Raw genomic sequence first — 23,588 nt, forward strand, 5'->3', positions numbered from 1 at the left:
GAAGAGTCTACCTAAAACCACTGTCCTGAGGAACAATGCCCTTACAGCTCTACAGTAATTTTCAAAGGGCCTCCTAACCGCATTTATGGAGGATCTAAGAAGCGCATGGTCAGCTCCTAGTCAGACATGATCTCAAAGAATACACCGCCAGGACAGAGAGCCAAGCGGAATCAGGCAGAGGCCCCCCAGGCTGCACTGACCCTGGAGGGGGCACCGGAAGCCAGACCTGAGGTTTCCAGGTACAGCAAGGGCTGAGATGTAGAAAAGGTCTAACACATGAGCTCTGAACAGTCCCCTAACGCTTGGGCCAGAATCACAAGTGGTGAGAATAAGGAAAAAGAGGTGAGGTTTTCCTTGGCACTCGTGCCTAAAAGGAACTTTTAAGACAAAGTCAATCTGGCAACCAGGTCACTAAGGGCTTCAAGTGAGCTCATGAAATCCCCTGGCAGGAACCTGGAGGTACACCGAGGGCACCTCCGAAGCTCTGCCCAGGCGGAGCCCCCCACACCGGGCCCTGCACGCGGCCTCTGTCCACACCCATGGTCTGCACCTGTGCGCGCACGAGTGCGCCGCTAGGGGCCCCTCCTCCTGGCCCCCGTCCTGGTTAAGGCCTCCAGGGAGCAGAGCTTGGGAAGAACACAACGTGAGGCCCGGCCCACAGTCCAGCTGCCACCGACGACAGCACCCGACTGGGCCTGGCCCCAGCATGGCCTGAGCTGTCCCCACAGGAAGGGCACGTCCAGCTGGCCACTGCAAGCTCCGTGCTCAACTCCAGTGACCCGCCCACCTCCAGTCCACGCTCCTGCCCTCCCACCCAGCACCCCCCCGTGCACTTTACCCCGGGGGACTCTTACCAGCAAACACCCTGAGGCCTCCCCTGCCTGTCACTGAACCGGCACGAATGCCAACAACGGGGCCTGGCAAAGGGCTGCAGGAACGTCACACAAGTGCAGACTGCGGCGTCCACACCGTGCGGGCGCCCCCATAGCAGGACTCCTGCTGGCCCCAGGGCCCCTGTCACACCTCGGCAAGTCCCAGAGGCGTCGCCCTACTCGACCCGGGCGCCGCCTCTTCTCCCTCTTCCTAAGCAAGTGGCATGCAGGCCCCCGGCTTCTGAGACAGCTCGCCCTGCGCTCTTCCAGGACGGACAGGGACCCTTCCCGCCTGAGGCCAAGCCTCCCCAGCAGCCTCCTCTGCCAAGCTTCACCTTCTGCACCTTGCGCTACACCACACTGCCCTAACGCGTGGCACCAGGGCCTCTGTAACTGTAACTAACTCCGTCCTCCCCGCGGTCCTCAGAGCCCGCTGCTTTGCCCCGGCTGCCTCCCCCGCCCACCAGCACCCACCAGCACCCACCCGCCTCAGCGCTCACCACGCTGTCCTCTTCTCCATGCTGACCAACTCTGGCCCCTTTGCACGCCTAGGCCCCTCGGCCATTCTGTCCACTGGTCACCTCCTGACTCATCCCACAGAGCCCAGGTCAGGAGCCCCTTTCCTCGGGACACATGAGGACAGCCCCTAAGCTGAGGTGATCGCCCCTGCCCTGGGCCACTACTCTGCCTTCATGCTCATTTCTAGGACATTTCTAATGTCACACAGTACATTCATCTGTCTGAAGATTCCATCGAGGACGTAGCTGCCAATCAGGCGCAACCACGCCCCCAGGACGGTCCCGTTGAGCCTCTGCTCCCCTCAGCCGCCCCCAGGGAAGCGGCCGTCTCCTCCTGTCCATGGTGGCGGTCCTGGGGTGTCACGGGCACGCTTCAGTTACAAAGTTCGGCAAACGCTGGTTAATGGGTTCCACAAAGCACTCAACTGCTGCTTTGCAAGACACAGAAAATTGCCGTCATCGGGCCAGTGCTGCCCGGTGCCTTGCTGGCAGGAACCAGCGCCTTCTGCACACACAGGAACCTCCCACTTCCAGGCCCAATCTTCGTGTCACCCTTCAGAAGACATTCCAACATCAGCTGTACTGAGACTTTTACTACCGAAATATACATAACAACTAAATTTAAGCAGTTTAAACAGCAATGACGAGGTCCAGCCAAGTGCAGGAAATTACAACTAGTTAGGACTGCTGCCCGCGTCCAAGACATCCCCTTCCAGAGCTGTAAAAAGTCACACATCTTGGAATCAACATGAAAAGACAGCAGTGATGGAATTATAAAAACTGTTTTCTGACAACAGGCAAAGGGCTCCTTAGGGGCAGCACCTGAGCACCGCCGCCCAGGGCCTGGCACCTAGTGGGCTTTCAATACATACTTGATGAGAAGCTCAGCAAAGCAGAGTCTCAAGAGGTGGAGAGTCCCTTCAAGGTCACTCAGGCCAGGAGCTCTCAAACTTTTCCACACATAATCCATGGTGAGAAACACAACTTACACGCTGACCCAGGACATACTACACCCAAGCAAAACAAAAATAGACACAGTATTTCCATACAGTATGTGTGACATTCTGATGTTTTCTAGTCTATTACCTTAAATTTTTAAAAACTGGCAAGTCCCACTCAGCTGTGCTATCCTCTTCCCTATGCAATGTTTGCAAACTCACTCATCTACGTACCGTATCCCTAAGTTTTTGCCATAATCATGCATTCATTACCCATGCCACCATTTACCTAGGTTGTTTGTTTTGGGTGTTTTGTTTTTTTTTTTGCTGCGTTGGGTCTTCGTTGCTGCGCACGGGCTTTCTCTAGTTGCGGCGAGTGGGGGCTACTCTTCGTTGCGGTGCGTGGGCTTCACATGGCGGTGGCTTCTCTTGTTGTGGAGCACGGGCTCTAGGAACACGGGCTCCAGAGGGCAGGCTCAGTAATTGTGGCGCATGGGCTTAGTTGCTCCGCGGCATGTGGGATCCTCCCAGACCAGGGCTCGAACCCGTGACCCCCTGCACTGGCAGGTGGATTCTTAACCACTGTGCCCCCAGGGAAGTCCCATATCTAGTATTTTCTTTAAATAGAATAACTTTCTTATTTTAATGAAAATAACTCTCCTTTCCTAAGCGTGCCATGGTGAATGGGAAATGAGCACCACTCTCTGTACAGAGACAGAACTCTACACTGTGCGGTGCACCTCACCTTCACAGCCGCGCCCCCTACGTGGCAGCAGCCCTCAGAGCCCTCCCGTTCCCTTCAGGTGAGCCCCTCGGCCCCAGGCCCCAGCACCGCTTCAGCACGCTCCAGAGCTGCAGGAAGGAATGCAGGGCTGCTCAGCCCTGCGCCCCCATCACCACCACACACAGTGCCCAGGTAGCAAAGGCACGCGGGCCTCCAAGACTCACCCACCCGGCCCAGGGGTCCCCACAGCCCTGTGCACGTCTCTCCTCATCCTTCCCAAACCCTCCAGCTGCCTGGTGTCAAGTGCGTCTCCACAGGCAGGCGGCCAGCTCCTGCAGGCGGAGACCTGGGCCTCCCCTCTTGGCGGTCCCCACACTGAAGCACGGCACAGCCACACAGGCCTGATGCCCCGCTGCACGAGTCCAGGTGGGGCCACCGACCGAACATCCACCCTACAGGTGCCCAGGGACTCACGCCGGGCTATGTTTGGACTTAGGTAGCAAATACGTGCATATACTGCACAAAAAACACAAACAAGACGGTCTCCTTAAGACCTTCTCAGCCACAAAACTAACATACACAGTCCTCTCAAACCAAAAATTGAAATTAAAAACATATATAATAATATCTAGAAAATACTAGATATGGAACTTCCCTGGTGGCGCAGTGGTTAACAATCCACCTGCCAATGCAGGGGACACGGGTTCGAGCCCTGGTCCAGGAAGATCCCACATGCCACAGAGCAACTAAGCCCGTGAGCCACAACTACTGAGCCTGCGATCTAGAGCCCGCAAGCCACAACTACTGAAGCCCACACAGCTAGAGCCCATCCTCCACAACGAGAAGCCACCGCAGCGAGAGGCCCGCACACCACAATGAAGAGGAGCCCCTGCTCAATGCAACTAGAGAAAGCCCACACACAGTAACTAAGACCCAATGCAACCAAAAATAAATAAATAAAACTGACTCATGATAATAAATAAACAGGTAAGACTGATTCTTTTAAAAAATAAATAAAAAATAAAAAACTGTACACACATATGGTACATATACACTCCCATGTTACATGCATACCCCACACGTGTGTTCCATACACACCCACACCTGCTACATGTGTTACATATACGTCTGCACATGTTACATGTGTGCCCGCACAGTACGTCGAGTCACATGTGCGTCCACATAGATTACACATGTACACCCACGTTGCGTATACACTCACACTACATATACACCCCACACATGTATGTCATATATACACCCACAAGTGTTACATAAACACGTGTTGCATGTACACCCACACACATGTTACATGTTGGAAAGGAAGTGAGCATCTTTTAAGGCACAGCACACCTCCTGCCCAAGGTCAGTCATGAAGTGAAGCAGAGGGGAGCAGGTGGCGGCGGTTCAGTCCCCGGGACGGGCTGACCAGCCTGCGTGAGGACCCCTCCTGGCTCCCTCCACCTGCTGACCCACAGGGTGACCCCTGCCATGGAGGTGGGGAGCACATGACTGCAGGCTTGGTCCACGCGCATGCATTTGCATGCATTTACGCCCTCCTCAGTTACAGGGAAAGCAGATGGCTGATAACACAGTGGGCGGTTCTAACCTGATCCCTTTCCTCTTCCCCTCCACGCCCACATCTTGCATCACACAATCACGGCAGATCCCTCACTGTGACCCAGCCCCACACAGCTCAGTCACTGAGCTATCACGAAAATTTCTGCCTGAAGGACATGAAGTAAATTATTTTTAATCATTTAAAATTCAAATACTTAAAAAATTCATCCAAAAGTTACACTGCTACATATCAAACTTAAACTTATTACAAACACAGTGGGGCCGGGATCAGGCCTCAGTATCTGTCAAAGCCATTTTTTAGTTCCATGCATCACTTTCCTGGTTCCTTGCATTAGGGGTTCTACATAACTTACCTCTAATTCACTGATTAACAGTAAGATAATCCCATCTTATTGTGCTGACAGAATCACAAACCTTCCTCACTTGTGCTGTCTTCCAGGGACAGTCAGCAGCGATTCTAAGAGAGGATGCTGATTGATGCCAGAGGACCTGTGAGTAGTGCACACATCACAAAAAGCTCTACTTTGGTGAGGAGTGGAATCACTGAAGGTGCCCAGGATGACTACTTATGTGTTTTTATAGAAATTCAGGTATAGATAAAAACGGATGAAGATCACTTCATCTTCTTCCTGCAGTTCCTTAGACACAAGAAGTTATCAGAAGAGAAAAGTTAAAATATTTGAATTGCATCAGAATATAATTAAATTCTGCCCCCAAAGAAATCCCAGAAAATCCCAAAGCACGTCTCAATTCTACAGCACACAGCCAACTGCCCTAAGTCCCACCCGATGCTGCATTATGCATTAAAGAGCAGAGATAACTCAAAGCCAGTCAGAAAACCACCCGGGGCTCTAGTCACAAAGTGGAAGCCGACTTACACAGGGTCCTCGCTTTTAGTCATACTCCCAACGTCCTCCAAATGCCACGTTAAGAAAAACAAAGGCCAGAAACCTAACACCCTGAAATGATGGGGGGGGGGGGGTGACGAACTCGGAGGTCTACACTCTTACTTCACTTCCACCTTCATCAAAAACCTCTCTATAAACACGGCTCAGCAAAGCACTCCTGCAGGAAGTGGCTGCAAAGCGCCCCAGCACCTGGAAAGCATAAGCGCGTGCATTAAAGCCTAAGTCATGTCCCATGGCCTGTGTGTCCCAGGAGCCACCAGGCAGGGGCGGGAGGATCACAGGGCTGGGGAGACCTCCTCAAGGACCCAGATCCCTGCAAGCAGGGGTCGCTGCCCCAGCACCTGCCAGGGGAGACACCTGTGAGGTGAGGAGGGGCAGGCTGCACTCCCTGACTTTAAAAAAATCATCCTGTTTTTAATGCTATGCTGAGAAACTTCTGTATTCTTTCCTCATATCCCAACTGAACGTGTAGCAATTCAAGATGTGGTGAAGAGATGTGCACAATATAACAAGATTGGAAAAAAGAGAAAACAGGGTGTCTGAGCATACAAAGGCCTGTGACCTTCGTTCACGTTTTTTAAGTTACATTTTAACGTGTACACACACCTGTTCTCACGGGCCCGGGATGGGCACTGCAGCCTCCACGGGAAGACACAACCAACGCCGCTCTGCGCCCTAGGCAGTGGGACCACACGTGCACAGCCAGTGTGTGCGATATACGCCTCACTGTTGCTCAGAACACAGCACTTTCACAAATTGGAGAAAGGAATTTTTCCACTTTATAAAAAAGTAAATATAAACTGAAGACTGAGACAGACCAAGAGCACACCCAGCTGGTGGGGCAACTCCCACAGCGACGACCCTCCCCCGGGGAAAAGGGGCTGCAGGCCCAAACACACGCTTGAGGGCACAGAAGGGCTTGTTCTCCCAGTTAAATGTAACTAAGCAATATTCAAAATTAACGAGTTTGGGGGACCTCCCTGGCGGTCCAGTGATTAAGATTCTGTGTTTCCACTGCACCGAGCATGGGTTCGATCCCTGGTCAGGAAATTAACGCCCCATATGCCACATGGCGCAGCCTAATTAATTAATTAATTAATAATAAAATTAACAAGTTTTAAGTTCCAAACCCATTCATTTTCACATTTACTGCTGATGAGTGCTTGTTTATGATCCTACAAAACCCAAATCCTTTCTCTTGATTACCATTTACAAATTCTCTTTCTAAAACTTACTACTATACATGCACTCCTCAGTTCCTCATTCCTCTGAATCGTCAGGACCATCTAAATTCTCGCTTTCTCTTCCCAGATATCCTCACATTTTACACAATTTCATATGTCCCCAGAAACTAAGTATGCTCTCCATCAGCCACCAACGTGTCACATGACTGGAGAAATGTCCAAGCTCGGCTTCTGCAGGAAGTCTCGCTGGCCCATCCCATCTTGGCCGTGTGACCACGATCAGGGGGAGCCAGTGCCTGGCTCTGTAAAGGGTTTTCCTGGAACACGGCCACACCCTTTCCCTCCCCCGTTACCCACGGCTATTCTCCTGGTTCAACGGCAAAGCTGGGTACCTTCGACAGACACAGAGCCCAAAATACTGAGCATCTGGCCCTCTACGTCAGATCCCGAGGCTTTACTCAAGCAAAGATTAAATGTGCCTTCATACAGACAACTGAGCAAGGTGCTACTGCTGCGTTTCAGGGTGCTTACGGGTTTGCACTTTAAAGTTACTTATCTGCAAAGACAAATCTACAGAGATGGGAAGCAGACTAGCAGCTGCCTGGGGGTGGGGGCAGAAACAGGAACTAACTGGAAACAGGTAAGAGGGATCTTACTCAGTAAACTCAGGAAAAATCACTAAATTATACACTTAATATGAGTCCATTTATGCTATGAAAGTTACAACTCAACAAATAAAGAAAAATTTTAAGTTAGTTATCTGTATAACTGTGATTTTGTCATCTAAGACTGAAGCTCAGGGTGCAATTCACAGTAATTCTCTACAGATTCCTCCCAAACGTGTGTCCTAAACCTTAACCCTGTGACAGCACACAGCTCACTGTGGCTGGAGGGACAGGAGCGCACATGAGCCCCCTTCCCGGCCAGGCAACCTGCGCGTGGCCCACCCCAGTGTCCAGTGCCGCCGTGAACGCCCAGCTCTCCACCCTCCACCCACCCGAGGGCTCGAGGGCTAGGGTATCCACGTTCTGGACCCGGCTTAACCAACTAACGCCTCGCTCTTAGTAACCACAGAGGTGAACACAGCTGTTTAGCTGTCACAAGTCAAGAATACTTCGTCAGGAGAAACACATCTTCAGCACATTTTCAATATTCTCTACTATGTTAGTAGTTAAAAAAAAAATCACCCTTTGTCATCAAATTTTGTTTTACTTTGCTGACATCAATGTTTCAAATCCAGGAAGTAAGATGATTATCATTAAAGGTAAATACTACACTTTTTTTTTTTTTCTTTTTGGTCACGTTGCATGGCATGTGGGATATGGGATCTTAGTTCCCCAACCAGGGATTGAACCCACGCCCCTTGCGGTGGAAGTGCGGAGTCTTAATCACTGGACCATCAGGGAAGTCCCAATACTCCACTTTTTTTTTTTTTTTTTAAGTCTTTATTGAATTTGTTGCGATATTGCTTCTGTTTTATGTTTTGGTTTTTCTGTCCGCAAGGCATGTGCGATCTTAGTTCCCCGACCAGGGATTGAACCCACGCCCTCTGCATTGGAAGGCAAAGTCTTAATCACTGGACCACCAGGGAAGTCCCCCAATACTCCATTTTTATATCAAAATAATTCTAACTTAAAACTGAAGCAGGCCCACACCTCTACGGTCAATTAACCTATGACAAAGGAGGCAAGAAAATACAATGGAGAAAAGAGAGTCTCTTTAGCAAGTGGTGCCTGGGAAAGGTGGACAACCACATGTAAATCAACGAATTCAGAACACTCCCTCACATCACGCACAAAAATAAACTCAAATGGCTTTAAGACTTAAAACATAAGACACGACACCATAAAACTCCTGGAAAAATACACAGGTCAAACATTCTCTGACACAAATGGTACCAATGTTGGGACTTCCCTGGTGGTCCAGTGGCTAAGGCTCCGCGCTCCCAATACAGGAGTCCGGGCTTCAATCCCCGGTCAGGGAACTAGATCCCAAATGCGTGCCGCAACTAAGAGTTCACATGCCACAACTAAAGATCCTGAGTGCTGCAACTAAGACCCGGCGCAGCCAAATAAATAAATAAATTTTTTTAAAAATTTGTCCCAATGTTTTCTTAGATCAGTGTCCCAAGGCAAAAGAAATAAAAGCAAAACTAAACAAACCTGACCTAATCAAACTTACAAGCTTTTGCAAAGCAAAGGAAACTGTAAATAAAACGAAAAGACAACCTACCGAATGGAAGAAAATATTTGCAAATGATGCGACCAATAAGGGCTTAATTTCCCAAAGATACAAGCAGCTCATGCAGCTCAATAACAAAACAAAACAAAAAAAAAAAACCAATCAAAAGATGGGCAGAAGACCTAAATAGACATTTCTCCAAAGAAGACATACAGATGGCCAAGAGGCACATGAAGAGATGATCAACAATGCTAATTATGAGAGAAATGTAGAAAAACCACAATGAGGTATCACCTCACAAAGGTCAAAATGGCCATTATCAAAAAGTCTAAAAACAGCAAATGCTGGAGAGGGTGTGGAGAAAAGGGAACCCTTCTACACTGTTGGTGGGAATGTAAATTGGTGTAGCCACCGTGGAGAACAATATGGAGGCTCCTTAAAAAACTAAAAACAGAGTTACCTTATGATCCAGCAATCCCACTCCTGGGCATATATATCTGGAAAAAATGAAAATTCTAATTTGAAAAGATACATGCACCCCAATGTTCACACCAGCACTATTTATAATACCCAAGACATGGAAGCAACCTAAGTGTCCATCAACAGATGAATGGATAAAGAAGATGTGGTATTTATACAAACAATGGAATATTACTCAGCCATTAAAAACGAAATAATGCTGTTTGCAGCAACATGGATGGACCTAGAGATTATCATACTAAGTGAAGTCAGAGAAAGACAAATACCATATGATATGACTTATATGTGCAATCTAAAAATTAATACAGGGACTTCCCTGGCAGACCAGTGGTTAAAGACTCCGAGCTTCCACTGCAGGGGGCATGGGTTTGATCCCTGGTCAGGGAACTAAGATCCAGCATGCTGTGTAGCATGGCCAAAATTAATTGATTAAATTAATTAATTAATACAACTGAACTTGTTTACAAAACAAAAACAGACTCATAGACAGCAAATGTATTATTACCAAAAAAGGAGGAGGGAGGGATAAATTAGGAGTTTGGTATTAACACATAGACGCTACTATACGATAGTCAACAGGAACCTACTGCATGGCACAGGGCACTATATTCAGAATCTTGTAAAAACCTATAGCGGAAAAGCATCTGATATATATAGACACCTGCATCACTTTGCCGCACACCTGAAACTCACACACTATGGTAAATCAACTACAGTTCAAATAAACAAACCAACTGAGGCAGGAATCCCTCACACAGCACCTATATCTATCCCTGTTAACAGTTCTGAAAAGAATTTACAGCTGAGTTAAAGTCCTCATCAGCCCAGTAAAAGTTCTCTCCCTCTACAAAAAGACCCTTCTACCAGCCAAGCTGCCTTCCCGTGAGCAGGAACGGGCTGCTGAGGACCCCCTGGGCCAGTGTCCCCAGCAGCTCAGGGCAGCAGCACCGGCTACGTCCACAAGCACGGCCAACCCAGGAGCCAAGAGATGTTATGTTACTTCAGTAAGAACATGAGTTGTCCTTTCGCCACCAAGAGTGTAAGTGGGAAAGCACGAGACCAAACCGTTGTGAGAAGACGTTCACTCGGCGCTCTACTACCTGCTGCAGACACAGCTGCCAACACAACGAACGGTATTTACCCGCCCAAAACAGTGCGGGGAGGCGGGCAGATTATTACAGAACGTGGCCGGACGTGGGACTCTGGAGCCAGGCTGGCCTTGCTACTCATGACCTGTGTAAGCCCAGGCATGTGGTCCAGCCTCTCTGAGCCTCGGTTTACTCACCTCGACAACAGAGAGATGAGGAGGTCTGGACCTATGCCTCAGGAGTCACCAGGCTTAAATGAGTTGATCTTGTGAAGCACACAGAACAGCACCCCGGCAAGGAGCGCGTGTTTTATGACTGTTCCTTCAATAACGAATAGAAATGATGCGCTCACTAAGTGCACAAGGTACACCGCTTCTCAAAGGCCTGGACGCGGGCTGCCACGCAGACACGGGGAGAGCTGCTCTCAGCCACCCACGTCCAGGGGCCAGAGGTCAGGACGCAGCGCAGCGCCACCGGGAGCAGACAGAGCAGGCGGCCCCGCGGCCTCGGCCACAGTGTGGGGAGCGGGCCTGCACCTGGCAGCACTGGCAGCACCTGAGGACCGCACTTCACCCAGACCAGAGCCCGATCCTTCCATGAGCACTCTTCACACACCATAACCCAACCTGCTTAAACGAGCCTCTACAGAAAAACGCTCCAGGCAAGACTCCTCAGCAATGACCAGGATCGCAGGGTCCTCACCCCGGCTCCGCGTGAGCCACACAGCTATGTGTGTCTCCTCAACAAGAAGAAGTCACAAAGTACCAACACAGACGCATCTCAGAACACAGGCCAGGTGAAGATGTCACCACAAAGGCAGAACAGGGGACCCAGCAAGTGCCTCCCTCACAAGAAAGCAATGGACAAGCTGGCAAAAACCATCAGGATCAACTTCTTCAGAACTATGTAACCATGGGATCCAACCGAAAGCTCCCACCCGTGGGGACACATACTGAGACAGCTCCCGAGTTTCTGTGGCAGAGCACTGACGGGGGGGACGGGCCCGCTCACCACGCTTCGCGCAGGCGGCTGACGCCAGACAGGGCACCGCACACCCCATCCCCAAAGGACTGCGGTTGTGCTTCTGACCTGTATGGTAGGCGTGTAAAACGGTGTAACTGTTGTGCAAAAGAGTTTGGTGATTCCTCAAAAAGTTAATAACAGATCTATAAAAAGTTTAAAAAAAATTTTTTTAATCACTAGGGACTTCCCTGGTGGTCCAGTGGTTAAGACTCCACGCATCCACTGCAGGGGTTGAGGGTTCAATCCCTGGTCGGGGAGCTAAGATCCCGTATGCCACTCGGCACAGCCAATAAATAAATAAATAAAAATTAAATTTAAAAAATTAATCACAGAACTGTCACATCACCTGGCAATTCCACTCCCAGGCACACACCTACAAGGTGTTCAAACAAAACCTTATACACATTTGCTCACAGCAGCACTATTAATTATAGCCAGAAGGTGGAAACAGCCCACATGTCCATCAACAGATGAATGTAAACAAAATGTGGGTATCAGTACAATGAAATACTTTCCAAACATAAAAAAGAATGGAGTTCCACCACCTGCTACAACGAGGAAGAGCCCTGAAAACATCCAGGTGCAAAAGACCAACCTTGTAAGATTCCCTTGACATGAAATGTCTAGAACAGGCAAATCCACAGAGAAGCGAAAGACGTGAGTGGCTGTGAGGGGCTGGGGGAGGGGAGCATGAAGAGTGACTGTTTATGGGAAACTCTAAAACAGGCAAAACTAATCTATGCCAAAAGCGAAATAGGTGGTGGCTTAGGCTGGGCCTGGGGCATTAAGTGTGACAAGGAACTTTTGGGGGTGACAGACATGTTCTACATCAATTTTGACTGTTGGCCACATGGGGTAATACAACTGTCAAAATGCACCTAGCCTGGCTTCCCTGGTGGCACAGTGGTTAAGAATGCACCTGCCAACACAGTGAACACGGGTTCGAGCCCTGGTTCCGGACGATCCCACGTGCCACGGAGCAACTGAGCCCATGTGCCACAACTACTGAGCCTGCGCTCTAGAGCCCGCGAGCCACAACTACTGAGCCACGTGCCACAACTCATGAAGTCCAAGCTCCTAGAGCCCGTGCTCCGCAACAAGAGAAGCCACCACCATGAGAAGCCCGCACACCACAATGAAGAGTAGCCCCCGCTCGCCACAACTAGAGAAAAGCCCGCGCACAGCAATGAAGACCCAACGCAGCCCAAAATAAATAAATAAATAAATAAATTTTTAAAAAATACACCTAGCTATAGATTTTAGCACAAGCCCTGTTACTGTCGAGACCATACCTGTAGAGATGTCACTAAAACCATCAGGCACACTAGTGATCACCCTGCGAAACACAAACACGTGCCGGACGGACATGAGAAATGACACACCCTGGTTAAGGTCGGGTCAAGTGAAGGGCCAGAGGCCCCACCTAAGAACAGCTGCTCCCACAGACTGCCCCCCCCCGCCAGAACCTTGGAGGCTCTCCTCCTTGGAAGACAGCCCACCAGCACAGCTGCCGTCTGTCCTCAGAGGGACGCCACTGCTGCAAGGCGACCAAGGGGAAGGCAGTGATGCTAACAGAAAAGAGTTTTGTGAAAAGTTGTTGTGTGGGGGTTTTTCTGGCTCTGCTGGATCTTCGCTGCAGCATGCAGGCTTCTCTAGTGGCGGCGCGTGGGCTTAGCTGCAGCATGTGGGATCTTAGTTCCCTGATCAGGGATCAAACCCGGGCCCCCTGCACTGGAAGCGCAGATTCTTAACCACTGGACCACCAGGGAAGTCCTAAAATGATGTATTTTTTAAAGTTTATTCAAAATAAATTCCAGTCAACGTCGTTCTTCAAAGTATATCCCCTGCTCCTGCATGAATTCAGCACTCATGTTATGTAATTCAGGTCTGCGGCAGGGCTTTAATTGATGTCACAATTCCCCTAGAAGACACAACATCACTCTGCTGAGGTCAGACGTCTTCCACTCATCTGCAAAGCTGCCGCCACAAAGAAGCCTCTGCATTCAACAACACTTCTTTCCACAAAATCCAGACTTGTCTTACCTAAGGTAGCAAAACTTGATTAAAATTCCCACAAAGGGAAATAAACCCACAGTGTATCTTCTCCATCTTAACAATATCTCAAACCCGGCCGGTCCCTCAGCTGTACCGCCAGCCCTTCGTGGTCCAGTTCCACCATTACTGCCTCTAGACACGGTCTCACCCACATGCGCCAGGCGGGAGCTCTGAGATCAGAACCAGGTCCGAGCAGAAAGGACGAGTCTTCTCCCCGGAGTCAACACCTGCAAGGCGGGCACAGCACGGCCGCTCCGCACGCGTGCAACTCTACGTGCAGTGTCACTTTACGATAACAACGCTCATTCTCCTGGATCAATCGGTAAACCTTAACTTTGCTAAACTTCGACACTGAGGGCCACACTGTCTTAATACTGTGACAGAACTAAAGAGGGCACGAGGCACACCTCCTGAAGACACAGGACGAGGGTTCCCTGCACCAGGCCCTCGCGCTGCTGTCTGAGCTGCACCTGCTCGTGGGGAGCCCAATCTGACTCCAACAAACAACTGACAAACTATAGTTTTTCAAGTAAACAACTGTCGTTCAGGATCTGTTGTCAATTATAACATCTAAGCTTTCAAGCAAAAAATATTAAAATTCTGGAAAATTTCTGTATCAGCTTCCACTCTGACCAAGATGGCATAAAAGGAACACATCCACCATCCCCTTAGCCCTGGACAAAAGTATGGTTTCCAAACTCTGGACACCAGGTAGTGAGGAGTGACCCCCCAAGAGGTGAGAAGCGGGGAGAGCAAGAAGGAGAGGGCGCGGCAGGGGCAGGGGAGCCTGAAGAGGACGGAGCTGGGTCCAGGTGGGCACATGGGGGACATGTACAGGGACAGAGCTCCAAGGAGCAGAAAAACATGCCCTGGACTGAACGCTGCTCTGGTCCCACCTAGCAAAGCTGCAAGTAAAGAACTGAAAGCAGCAACTGCTTCAAAGGAGCTTAACTACGCCCCAAGAACAAAGCCCAAGGACGTTTACAGTAACACAAAAATATCCAGCAATGACAAGGTACCATTAACAATGCCTGGCACACAATCAAAACTGAGCAACACACAGAGGAGCAGGAGAGCGTGGGCCACAACAGGGGACAGCAGCCACGCACAAGTGAGAGGCCAGCCGCGCCGGATGGACACGGACCCGGACGCTGAAGACCCATGTGCTGATCAGACAGATGAAGATCTAAAACGACCCAAATCAAACTTCTTGACAAGATAAAACTACAAGGTATGAGGTAAAATTTTCTGACAAGAATGTGTGTCACAGTAGACATGACAGAAGAAAAGCAGTGAGCTGAGAGACACAGCAACAGAAAGTGCCCGAAGTGAGAGAGAGGGCACAGGGCACCACCGTCCTGGGTGACCTTTCAGGCAATCTCATAGAATTAAAAGTGGAGTCTCCAAAAGAGAAAGGGAGGGAAAGAAAATTATTTGAAAAAATAACGGCCAAGAGTTGATGGACACTAAACCCACAGACCCATAAAGCTCAACAAATGCCAAGCACGAGACACACGAGTGACACTGCTCTGCGCTGCCTCAGAAACCAAGTGACTCGAACTCTCAACAGCTTCGGAGGAAACAGCCACACTCCACACAGAGGTCTGAGTACCCGGGGGACAGCAGATTTCTGGCTGTGAACAGTACACGTCAGAATCAGTGAAGTGACAGGACTAAAGCTCGGAACACTGGGTCAGCCTCCAAAACACCTCTCAAAACAATGGCAGAAGAAACACACAGCGAGGCAGACAGACGCTGGAGGAGCTCGTGCCCGAGTCCCCTGTGGGAACGCCACACAGAGGAGTGAAGAACACCAGAAAACAGAAAGCACCCAGTTTCTCTGCAGTTTTACTCCTGCAACTCACAGATCGGCAAACGATACCGTAAGATTTAGGTTACCCACAAAACTCTTCAAGTCTAGGTTTTAAAGTTTTTCAACTTATTATTTAAATCTACTTAGAAGAAAATTCACCATTAAAGTAAAAACAACGTAGCGTGTATTCCATAACGTGTAGAAGATGCATCACGACAGTGACACAGAGACCGAGGGGGAGGGAGAATGAAGAGCAGCGCACAAAAGCAGAAGCGCCGCTCACAACACCGGCGGCCCACGGGTGGGCAACAGACGCGCCCCACGCGGCCCACCAGCACAAGGGAGCGGGATTCTACGGCCTGGGCGAGCCTTAGCGACAGTACGCTCGATGAGGCGAGCCAGACATAGAAGGACAATGCCATCTGACCCCACTCACTTGAGGTCCCTGGAGGAGTCACATTCACAGACACAGAGCAGCGTGGGGTCCGGGGAAGGGGGCAAGTTGACAGTGTCCTGGGGACAGAGCTTCAGGCAGGGAAGATGAAAAAGTTCTGGAAATGGGGGGTGGTGCTGAGAGCTGCACAACAATATAAGGACACAAAACTGTACCCTGAAAAATGGCCAGGGGCTTCCCTGGTGGTGCAGTGGTTGAGAGTCCGCCTGCCTATGCAGGGGACACGGGTTCGTGCCCCGGTCCGGGAAGATCCCACGTGCCGCGGAGCAGCTGGGCCCGTGAGCCGTGGCCACTGAGCCTGCGCGTCCGGAGCCTGTGCTCTGCAACGGGAGAGGCCACAACAGTGAGAGGCCCACGTACCGCAAAAAAAAAAAAAAAAAAAAAAAAAGGCTAAAATGGGGCTTCCCTGATGGCACAGTGGTTAGGAATCCGCCTGCTAATGCAGGGAACACAGGTTCAAGCCCTGGTCCGGGAGGAGCCCACAAGCCATGGAGCAACTAAGCTTGCGAGCCACAACTGCTGAAGCCCGCGTGCCAGGAGCCCGTGCTCCACAACACGAGAGGCCTCCTCAATGAGAGGCCCAAGCACCGCCAACGAGGAGTGGCCCCCGCTCGCCACAACTAGGGAAAGGCCAAGTGCAGCAGCAGAGACCCAATGCAGCCAGAAATAAATTTTTTTTTTTAAATGGCTAAAATGGGTTATGTTATGTGTACTGTACCGCAATAAAAAGAAAACTCAAGTTGGCAATAATCCAACATTAATGCAGTTTTACTAAAGAAAGAAAAATTCACAGAAGCATGAACGGTACCATCCTGTTTTAGCTGCCTAAATTCTCCAAACTTTTTCCCTTAATCTAGGAAAATAAGGCCAAATGCCTCCTCTAACTAATCACCATGGTCATTTCTACTACACTATAAAGCTGTAAACACTAGGGCTCTCCTCTAGGCCATGGTCACTGACCAGCAGTGCAGCTCCTGGACGCCAGAGGACCAAGTCCCAGCCCCTCCCCCACCCCACCCCGCCGTCCAGTCGTGAGGCACCGCCCAGGATGTGCAAAGACCCCTCAGCATCTCTGTAATCAGTGGGATACTCGGCTCATCACAGCGTCACTTCACAAGCAGCCTCGTTAGTACCAACTCAATCATCACAAATACTTCATCCCAATGTGTTACTCCACAGCAAAGCGTTCAGTTCACATTTAATTCAAAATTAAGTCCTTAGGCTGGCATACATGCATGATGACTGTTAGTAAGTTTAATATTCCCACAGCTTTCTACTTAAGGAAAAAATTCATTTCTTCTGTACAAGTCAAAACACACTTGGGGAAAAGTGCTTCCTGTTCAGAACGCAACTGTGTTTACAAAAAGATCAATACTAGTAGATCTTGATGGTGGAATGTATCCCCTTAGCCTAAAATTTCTGAGAAGTGACAAACATCTTAGAAAAAAATCATAGAAAAAATGAATCTAAAACAGCACTGAAAAACAATGATGTATCAGTAGCTGACCAGCTCAGATGGACAAATAACCCACATCTAGGGAAACCACAGATCAAACTATATAGAAAGACCAAAGTCAAGACACTGCTGCAGTTAAAAGAAAGCTGCAAGGACAAAAATCAGCGAATTTATGCACTTCCAAATTCATCTGGTATGACAGGGCTGTGCACGCTGGGGCCAGAAGGCCATATCTGTCCCACAGCTGTTTTTGACACAGTCCACAATCTAAGAATGGTTTTACATTTGTATCTGATTGAAAAAGAAGAGAATATTTTGTGACAACAGAAAATTACATGAAATTCAAATTTCAGTGTCAATAAATAAAGTCTTACTGGAACACAGCCAGGCTCCTTTGTTACATATGGTCTATGGTTCCCTCATGGCAGAGCTGAGCAGGTGTAACGCAGACCATGCAGCCCCAGAGTCGGCAAGTTACTATCAGGCCCCTTATAGAAAACCTTTGACAGATAAATAAAAAAGGACAAGTTTGCATATTCAAAGAGCTACTAAATACTGACAAGATGAAAAAGTCCAATCCAAACCCTAACAAATACATGAAATTCCAGACTCCCACAAAAAGGCAGAAAACCCTACAAGTTACCATAAAATCCTAAAAGATTACCTGCAAAGGATCACGAATCAGATTGGTGTCAGATGCCACATGACACAGAACAGGGGTTTGGAAAGCTTTGACGTTCAGGGCACCGGTGCTCAGCCACTCGGACCACACCACCGCGTGCTGGCCCGGAGAACAGCTGCCCCGGCGGGCGGGCGGGCGGGCAGCTGTGCTCCTACCCCGCGCTCCTCCAGCACGCCCATAGCCAGCAACAGCCACACGGCTCCTGATGACAGCTCCAGGCACCATCCACACTCTCAGGAATGTCAGGGCGCCCACGACAGCAGGGACCAGGAGGAGCCTGCACCTGAGCCCGGCAAGATGCCGGCTGTGGGGCAGCCACGTGACGTCACTGCACAAAGGACACGCTCGGGCTCTTTCTGTAACGAGCCCGACTTTGCTGCCAGTTCAGTAGCGTGAACAAGAAATGATCCTCTGATTTATCTAAAACCTGAAAGCCTTACTCCTTAACCTCTTCACTAAGGCTCGGTTTGGTCAGCAGTCAAGCCCACAGGACCATCGGGGGATACTGAGTACTTGGACGACGCCTGGCACACAAGCAACTAAGCGCCTGGCAAGCGCTAGCATTATGTGTTGGCTAAAAGCTAAGTAAATTTTGGAAGAAAATCACACTGACATCAAAGGGAAAAAAACAAAGCTTAACTGCTCCCTAAGCTTTGGAGAGCCAGACCAAGGCCCTCAATGAACATTCTGACCTCGATAAATTCAGCCTCAAAGCAGCCATCAGATTAGAAGGAACAGTGAGCCTTGCACAGGGCCAGGAACAGCGTCTGTCCCCACCAGCCCACCTGCACACACACACGCGTGCAGACATACACATCTCCACACGTGGATACATAATGCAGGATAATACTGTATGTTTATAAACGTCACACACAACAACTGAGTTACTTACTACCCATGTTCTTTCGGCCATGCCACACGGCCTGTGGGATCCTAATTCCCCAACCAAGGACTGAACCCGGGCTCCGGCAGTGCGAGTGCCGAGTCCTAACCGCTGGACCGCCAGGGAAGTCCCGCTAACCCACGTTCTTTAACATCCCTGACTCTGTAGTCATGAAACCTGACAAGAAGGAACCATTAATGTTAACACGAAAAGGAAAACCAAAGCACAGAACTAGACAGTTGTTAGGAAAACCACAGCAAAAATGAGAGGATCTGGGTGTGGGCCGTCGAAACGACTGTGCCCCACAGCGCACCGTGCACAATGCACCTTTCCTGCCTCGCCATCCACACCTGCAGGGTGACTCCCAGCTCCGCCCGTCAAGAGGCGGCGTGGCCACAGCTATTTCGCACCCCTTAAACCTGGGCTGGCCTCACGATGAGGTGGGCCCAGCAGGACGGGGCAGAAGTGACATGGTGCAGCTCTGGGCCTCGAGGGTCACACCGTGCTTGCCCTCTGGTCCACTGTCCTGGGCATGGTGACGAGAGGCGCAGCCCAGTCACCTGTCAGCCAGCCACCAAGATGGCCGAACAGCACACGGAACCAAGGCTTTAACCCTAGAATACAAGACTGGTTTCATGCTCAAGAAACAATCCATGTAATCCACAGAGTTTACAAACTAAAGCAGCAAAATCTTAGGACCAACTCGACTGGTGCAAAAAGTTTCTGCTAAAATCCACCATTCATTCCTGATAAAAACTCAGCAAATCTGGAATAAAAGGGAACTTCCTCAACCTATGAAAACCCTACAGCTAGTATCCCAGTTAATGGTGAAAACTGACAGCTTCCCCACAGTCAGAACAAGCCTCAAATGGGAAGCTACTCTCCCCGCTTCTTTTCATCACTGCACTGGAGGGTCTGTTCAGGGCAGTCAGACCAAGAGAAAAGAAAGAAAAGGTATCAGAGTAGAGAGGAAGGAGTAAAGCTGACTTCACATGTGGACAGCATCATCATCTACTACACAGACAGGCCAACCAAACCTAGCAAAGAGACACCAGAACCAGCAAGTGAGGTTTAGCATGGCTGTAGAATACAAAGTTAATAAAAAGTTTTTTGACATCTCTACTTAATACAAAATATAGAAATTGGGGAATTCCCTGGTGGTCCAGTGGTTAGGACTCCGTGCTTTCACTGCCGAGGACCCAGGTTCAACCTCTGGTCAGGGAACTAAGATCCTACAAACCATGTGGAGCAGCCAATTAAAAAAAAAAAAAAGAAAGAAAGAAAAGAAAAAGAAATTTTTTAAAAACAACATTTATGGACTTCCCTGGTGGTGCAGTGGTTGAGAATCCACCTGCCAATGCAAGGGACACTGGTTCGAGCCCTGGTCCAGGAAGATCCCACATGCCGCGGGGCAACGAAGCCCGCGTGCCACAACTACTGAAGCCCGCACGCCTAGAGCCCGTGCTCCACCTCAAGAGAAGCCACCACAATGAGAAGCCCGCGCACGGCAACGAAGAGTAGCCCCTGCTCAACGCAACTAGAGAAAGCCCGTGCGCAGCAACGAAGACCTAACGCAGACAAAAATAAATAAATTTATATACATATTTTTTAAAAAGTCCTACAACAACAAGACAGCCCCCACAGCAAAAACAAACGAACAAACAAAAAACAACAGCATCAAAATATGAACGACTCGGGCTTCCCTGGTGGCGCAGTGGTTGAGAATCCGCCTGCCGATGCAGGAGACACGGGTTCGTGCCCTGGTCCAGGAAGATCCCACATGCCGCGGAGCAACTAAGCCTGTGAGCCATGGCTGCTAGGCCTGCGCGTCCGGAGCCTGTGCTCCGCAACGGGAGAGGCCACAACAGTGAGAGGCCCGCGTACCGCAAAAAAAAAAAAAAAAAAAAAAATGAACTACTTTACGGGAAAATCTGACAAAAGATGTACAGTATTCCAAGCCTGACAAGTGAAGCCCCACTGAGGAAGACTGCAGGACAAAGTCAGCAGAGAGCGACCCAGTGTCCAAGGCTGGGAGACTCTGGTCTGCTCACCCCGAGAGCCAATGCGACCCCAACCAAAACCCCAGCAGGCGGGGCTTCCCTGGTGGCACAGTGGTTACGAATGCGCCTGCCAATGCAGGGGACACGGGTTCGAGCCCTGGTCCAAGAAGATCCCACATGCCGCAGAGTAACTAAGCCCACGTGCCACAACTACTGAGCTCTCGTGCCACAACTACTGAAGCCTGCGCAGCTAGAGCCCAAGCTCCCCAAAAAGAGAAGCCACCGCAATGAGAAGCCCTCGCGATGCAACTAGAGGCAGCCCGCGCACAGCTACGAAGACCCAATGCAGCCAAAAATAAGTAAATAAAATGAATTTTTAAAGAAAAAGAAAAAAAAAAAACCCAGCAGGTTTCTCTGAGCAATGTGACATAAGACAGAAAATAACCAAAACAAGTCTGAAAAAAGAAAAACGAGTCTGCAGTACTGACACCCCAGGACGGCAGGCCTCATTGTACACCTACAGGAACCGTGACGGGTACTGCGGTGCGGGGACAGACGAAGAGATCAATGTGACAGAACAGAGTCCAAAAACAGACCCACCCACACACAGACAACCGATTCTCTACAAAGATACCGAGTCAGTGAAGAAAAAAGATTACATTTATATAAAATTCTAGAATATGCAAAGTACTCTACAGAAAATCAGGAGCAAGGGAGGGCTGCGGAAGGGGGGATTATGAAGGGGTCCTAAACTTTGGGAGGGTGATAGATATATCCGTTATCTTGAGTGTGCCAAAATTTATCAAATTGTGCACTTTAATAAGTACAGTTTATCGTACGTCAGTAACACCAGACTAAAGCTGGAGAAAAAAAAAAAAATAGCAGTTACCAGGCATCAAATGTCACCCTTGGCCAAGCAAAATGGGGGGAAAATAAGTAAAATTATTGTTTAGGGCTTATGTGCTAGTCACTGTGCTGGCTGCTTTAACAGTCGTCAGCTCACTGAATCAGAGAAAAAAAAGCCCTGAGAGGCAGATGTAATCTCAATTCTCATAACAAGAGAGATGCAGTGACTTGCTCTCAGTCCTGGCTCTGACCCTGCCTCTAACTCCTGCAGAAGAAGGTCAAGATGCCACAGCACGCGGCACAGGGTAAACCCTCGCCGCGATTCCAGCCACAGCTGGAGCGCGGCAGTCTTAGGACGGGGCACCGAGTGGCCAGGCTGTGGACAGGCAGCCATGGGCTTTGTGTGTCCAGACTAAACGTAAGTAAGGGAAACTAGTTAATCTACAAGATGGAAAAGCAAACGCAGAGTATCAGCCTCTAAGGACCAATCGTCTCTCCTCTACATCCTAAATTTAAAAGCTCTATTGAACTCCAAACCAGAGACTCTATGGACATTCTAACAATTTCCATGTCATAACCTTCGAGCAGCTGAACACAAAACTTAAAGGACTGGTAACCTGAGTCCCCGAGCATCCATACTTCATACCCTCAGAAACACAAATCTGAGACAGGTGATTACAGCACGTCAAGGAAAGCTCACAGCACAGCAAGAACGCACCAAACTGCCCCAGAGGCCTGAGGGAGCCCTGCAGGAAGCGATCCTCTGCCAGAGGCTGCTCGGAGCAAAGCGTGCAGTCACGACAAAGCCACCAGGGAGGCGTTAAAGGTACAACTCACCAACCAAGTCGCACACTCAACTCCCATGCAGCACCACACAGAAGAGGGAAAAAGGAAACACTCCTCTCACCCTGTATTTTAAGGACTTGGCACCCTAACAGCCGGTCCCTGTCCACCATGCACGGGGCAGCTGGAGGTGTACACAGGTCCCTGCCAAGCACTACGAAACTCACTTTATCTTGATTTTTATAATAATTTTTCTTAATTAATTTTTTTTTTTTCCGCATTGAGTTTTCGTTGCTGCGCACGAGCTTTCTCCAGTTGTGGCGAGCGGGGTCTACTCTTGGTTGCAGTGTGCGGGGTTCTCATTGCGGTGGCTTCTCTTGTTGTGGAGCATGGGTTCTAGGCGTATGGGCTTCAGTAGTTGTGGCTCACAGGCTCTAGAGCGCAGCCTCAGTAGTTGCGGCGCACGGGCTTAGCTGCTCTGCGGCATGTGGGATCTTCCCAGACCAGGGCGTGAATCCGTGTCCCCTGCATTGGCAGGCGGATTCTTAACCACTGCGCCACCAGAGAAGCCCTATCTTGATTTTTTTAAACTCTCTGCCAAAAAGTAGCTGAGTGGTAAACTGAAAATAATTAGCACTGTTTCCCACTTACCAGGCGTACGTCATCACTCACAGAAAGACAGACACGTTTCTGTAAAACAAGAGGCCGGAGGACCCAGGCTGAGATCTCCTCCCGCTGTGCCATCTGCCCAAGCAGGAGGGAGCACGGGGACGGGGACAGAGACAGAAGAAGGCACCTGGTCCAGGTCCAGGTCCAACAGCAGGTCTCCCACCGTCTTTCTGAGGCTGAAGCTGCCACGTGAACACACCCAGGGCACAGAAGCGACAGCTCAGCAGGAAGCCAGAAGGCCATGAGCTCCCTTCTCCACGTGCCAAGTCTGAGCACAACACACATTCTTATTTTTGCACAAAAGTGGGAAGAGGATACCTACATCTCTAAGTTGGGTGCAACATTTAGAAGATGCGGACAATAACTAACAGAAGAAATCATTCTGGACTCACACAACAAACCCAGCAATGAAACAAGGAGCCCAACTGACACACGAAGCGACTGAGAGGC

At 49.6% G+C, this 23,588-nt stretch overlaps 1 protein-coding gene across 19 annotated transcripts in view; it reads right to left on the bottom strand.

The window, feature by feature from the left end:
* Nucleotides 1-23,588, bottom strand: part of ANKRD11 (ankyrin repeat domain containing 11) — a 170,365-nt gene that overhangs the window by 122,044 nt on the left and 24,733 nt on the right. Inside the window, exon 1 of one of the 19 annotated variants that reach the window (XM_067019514.1) lies at nucleotides 17,940-18,156. The exons of 14 other annotated variants lie outside the window; for them this stretch is intronic. The gene's annotated coding sequence lies outside the window, so the exon portion shown is untranslated. Of the gene's footprint in view, nucleotides 1-4,986; nucleotides 5,272-17,939; nucleotides 18,157-23,588 lie in introns of those variants that run through there. 4 more of the 19 variants (XM_067019511.1, XM_067019508.1, XM_067019505.1 and 1 more) reach the window with 4 other exon arrangements.

The sequence above is a fragment of the Kogia breviceps genome, chromosome 18 (assembly GCF_026419965.1).
Source record: "Kogia breviceps isolate mKogBre1 chromosome 18, mKogBre1 haplotype 1, whole genome shotgun sequence".
Classification (NCBI taxonomy): domain Eukaryota; kingdom Metazoa; phylum Chordata; class Mammalia; order Artiodactyla; family Physeteridae; genus Kogia; species Kogia breviceps.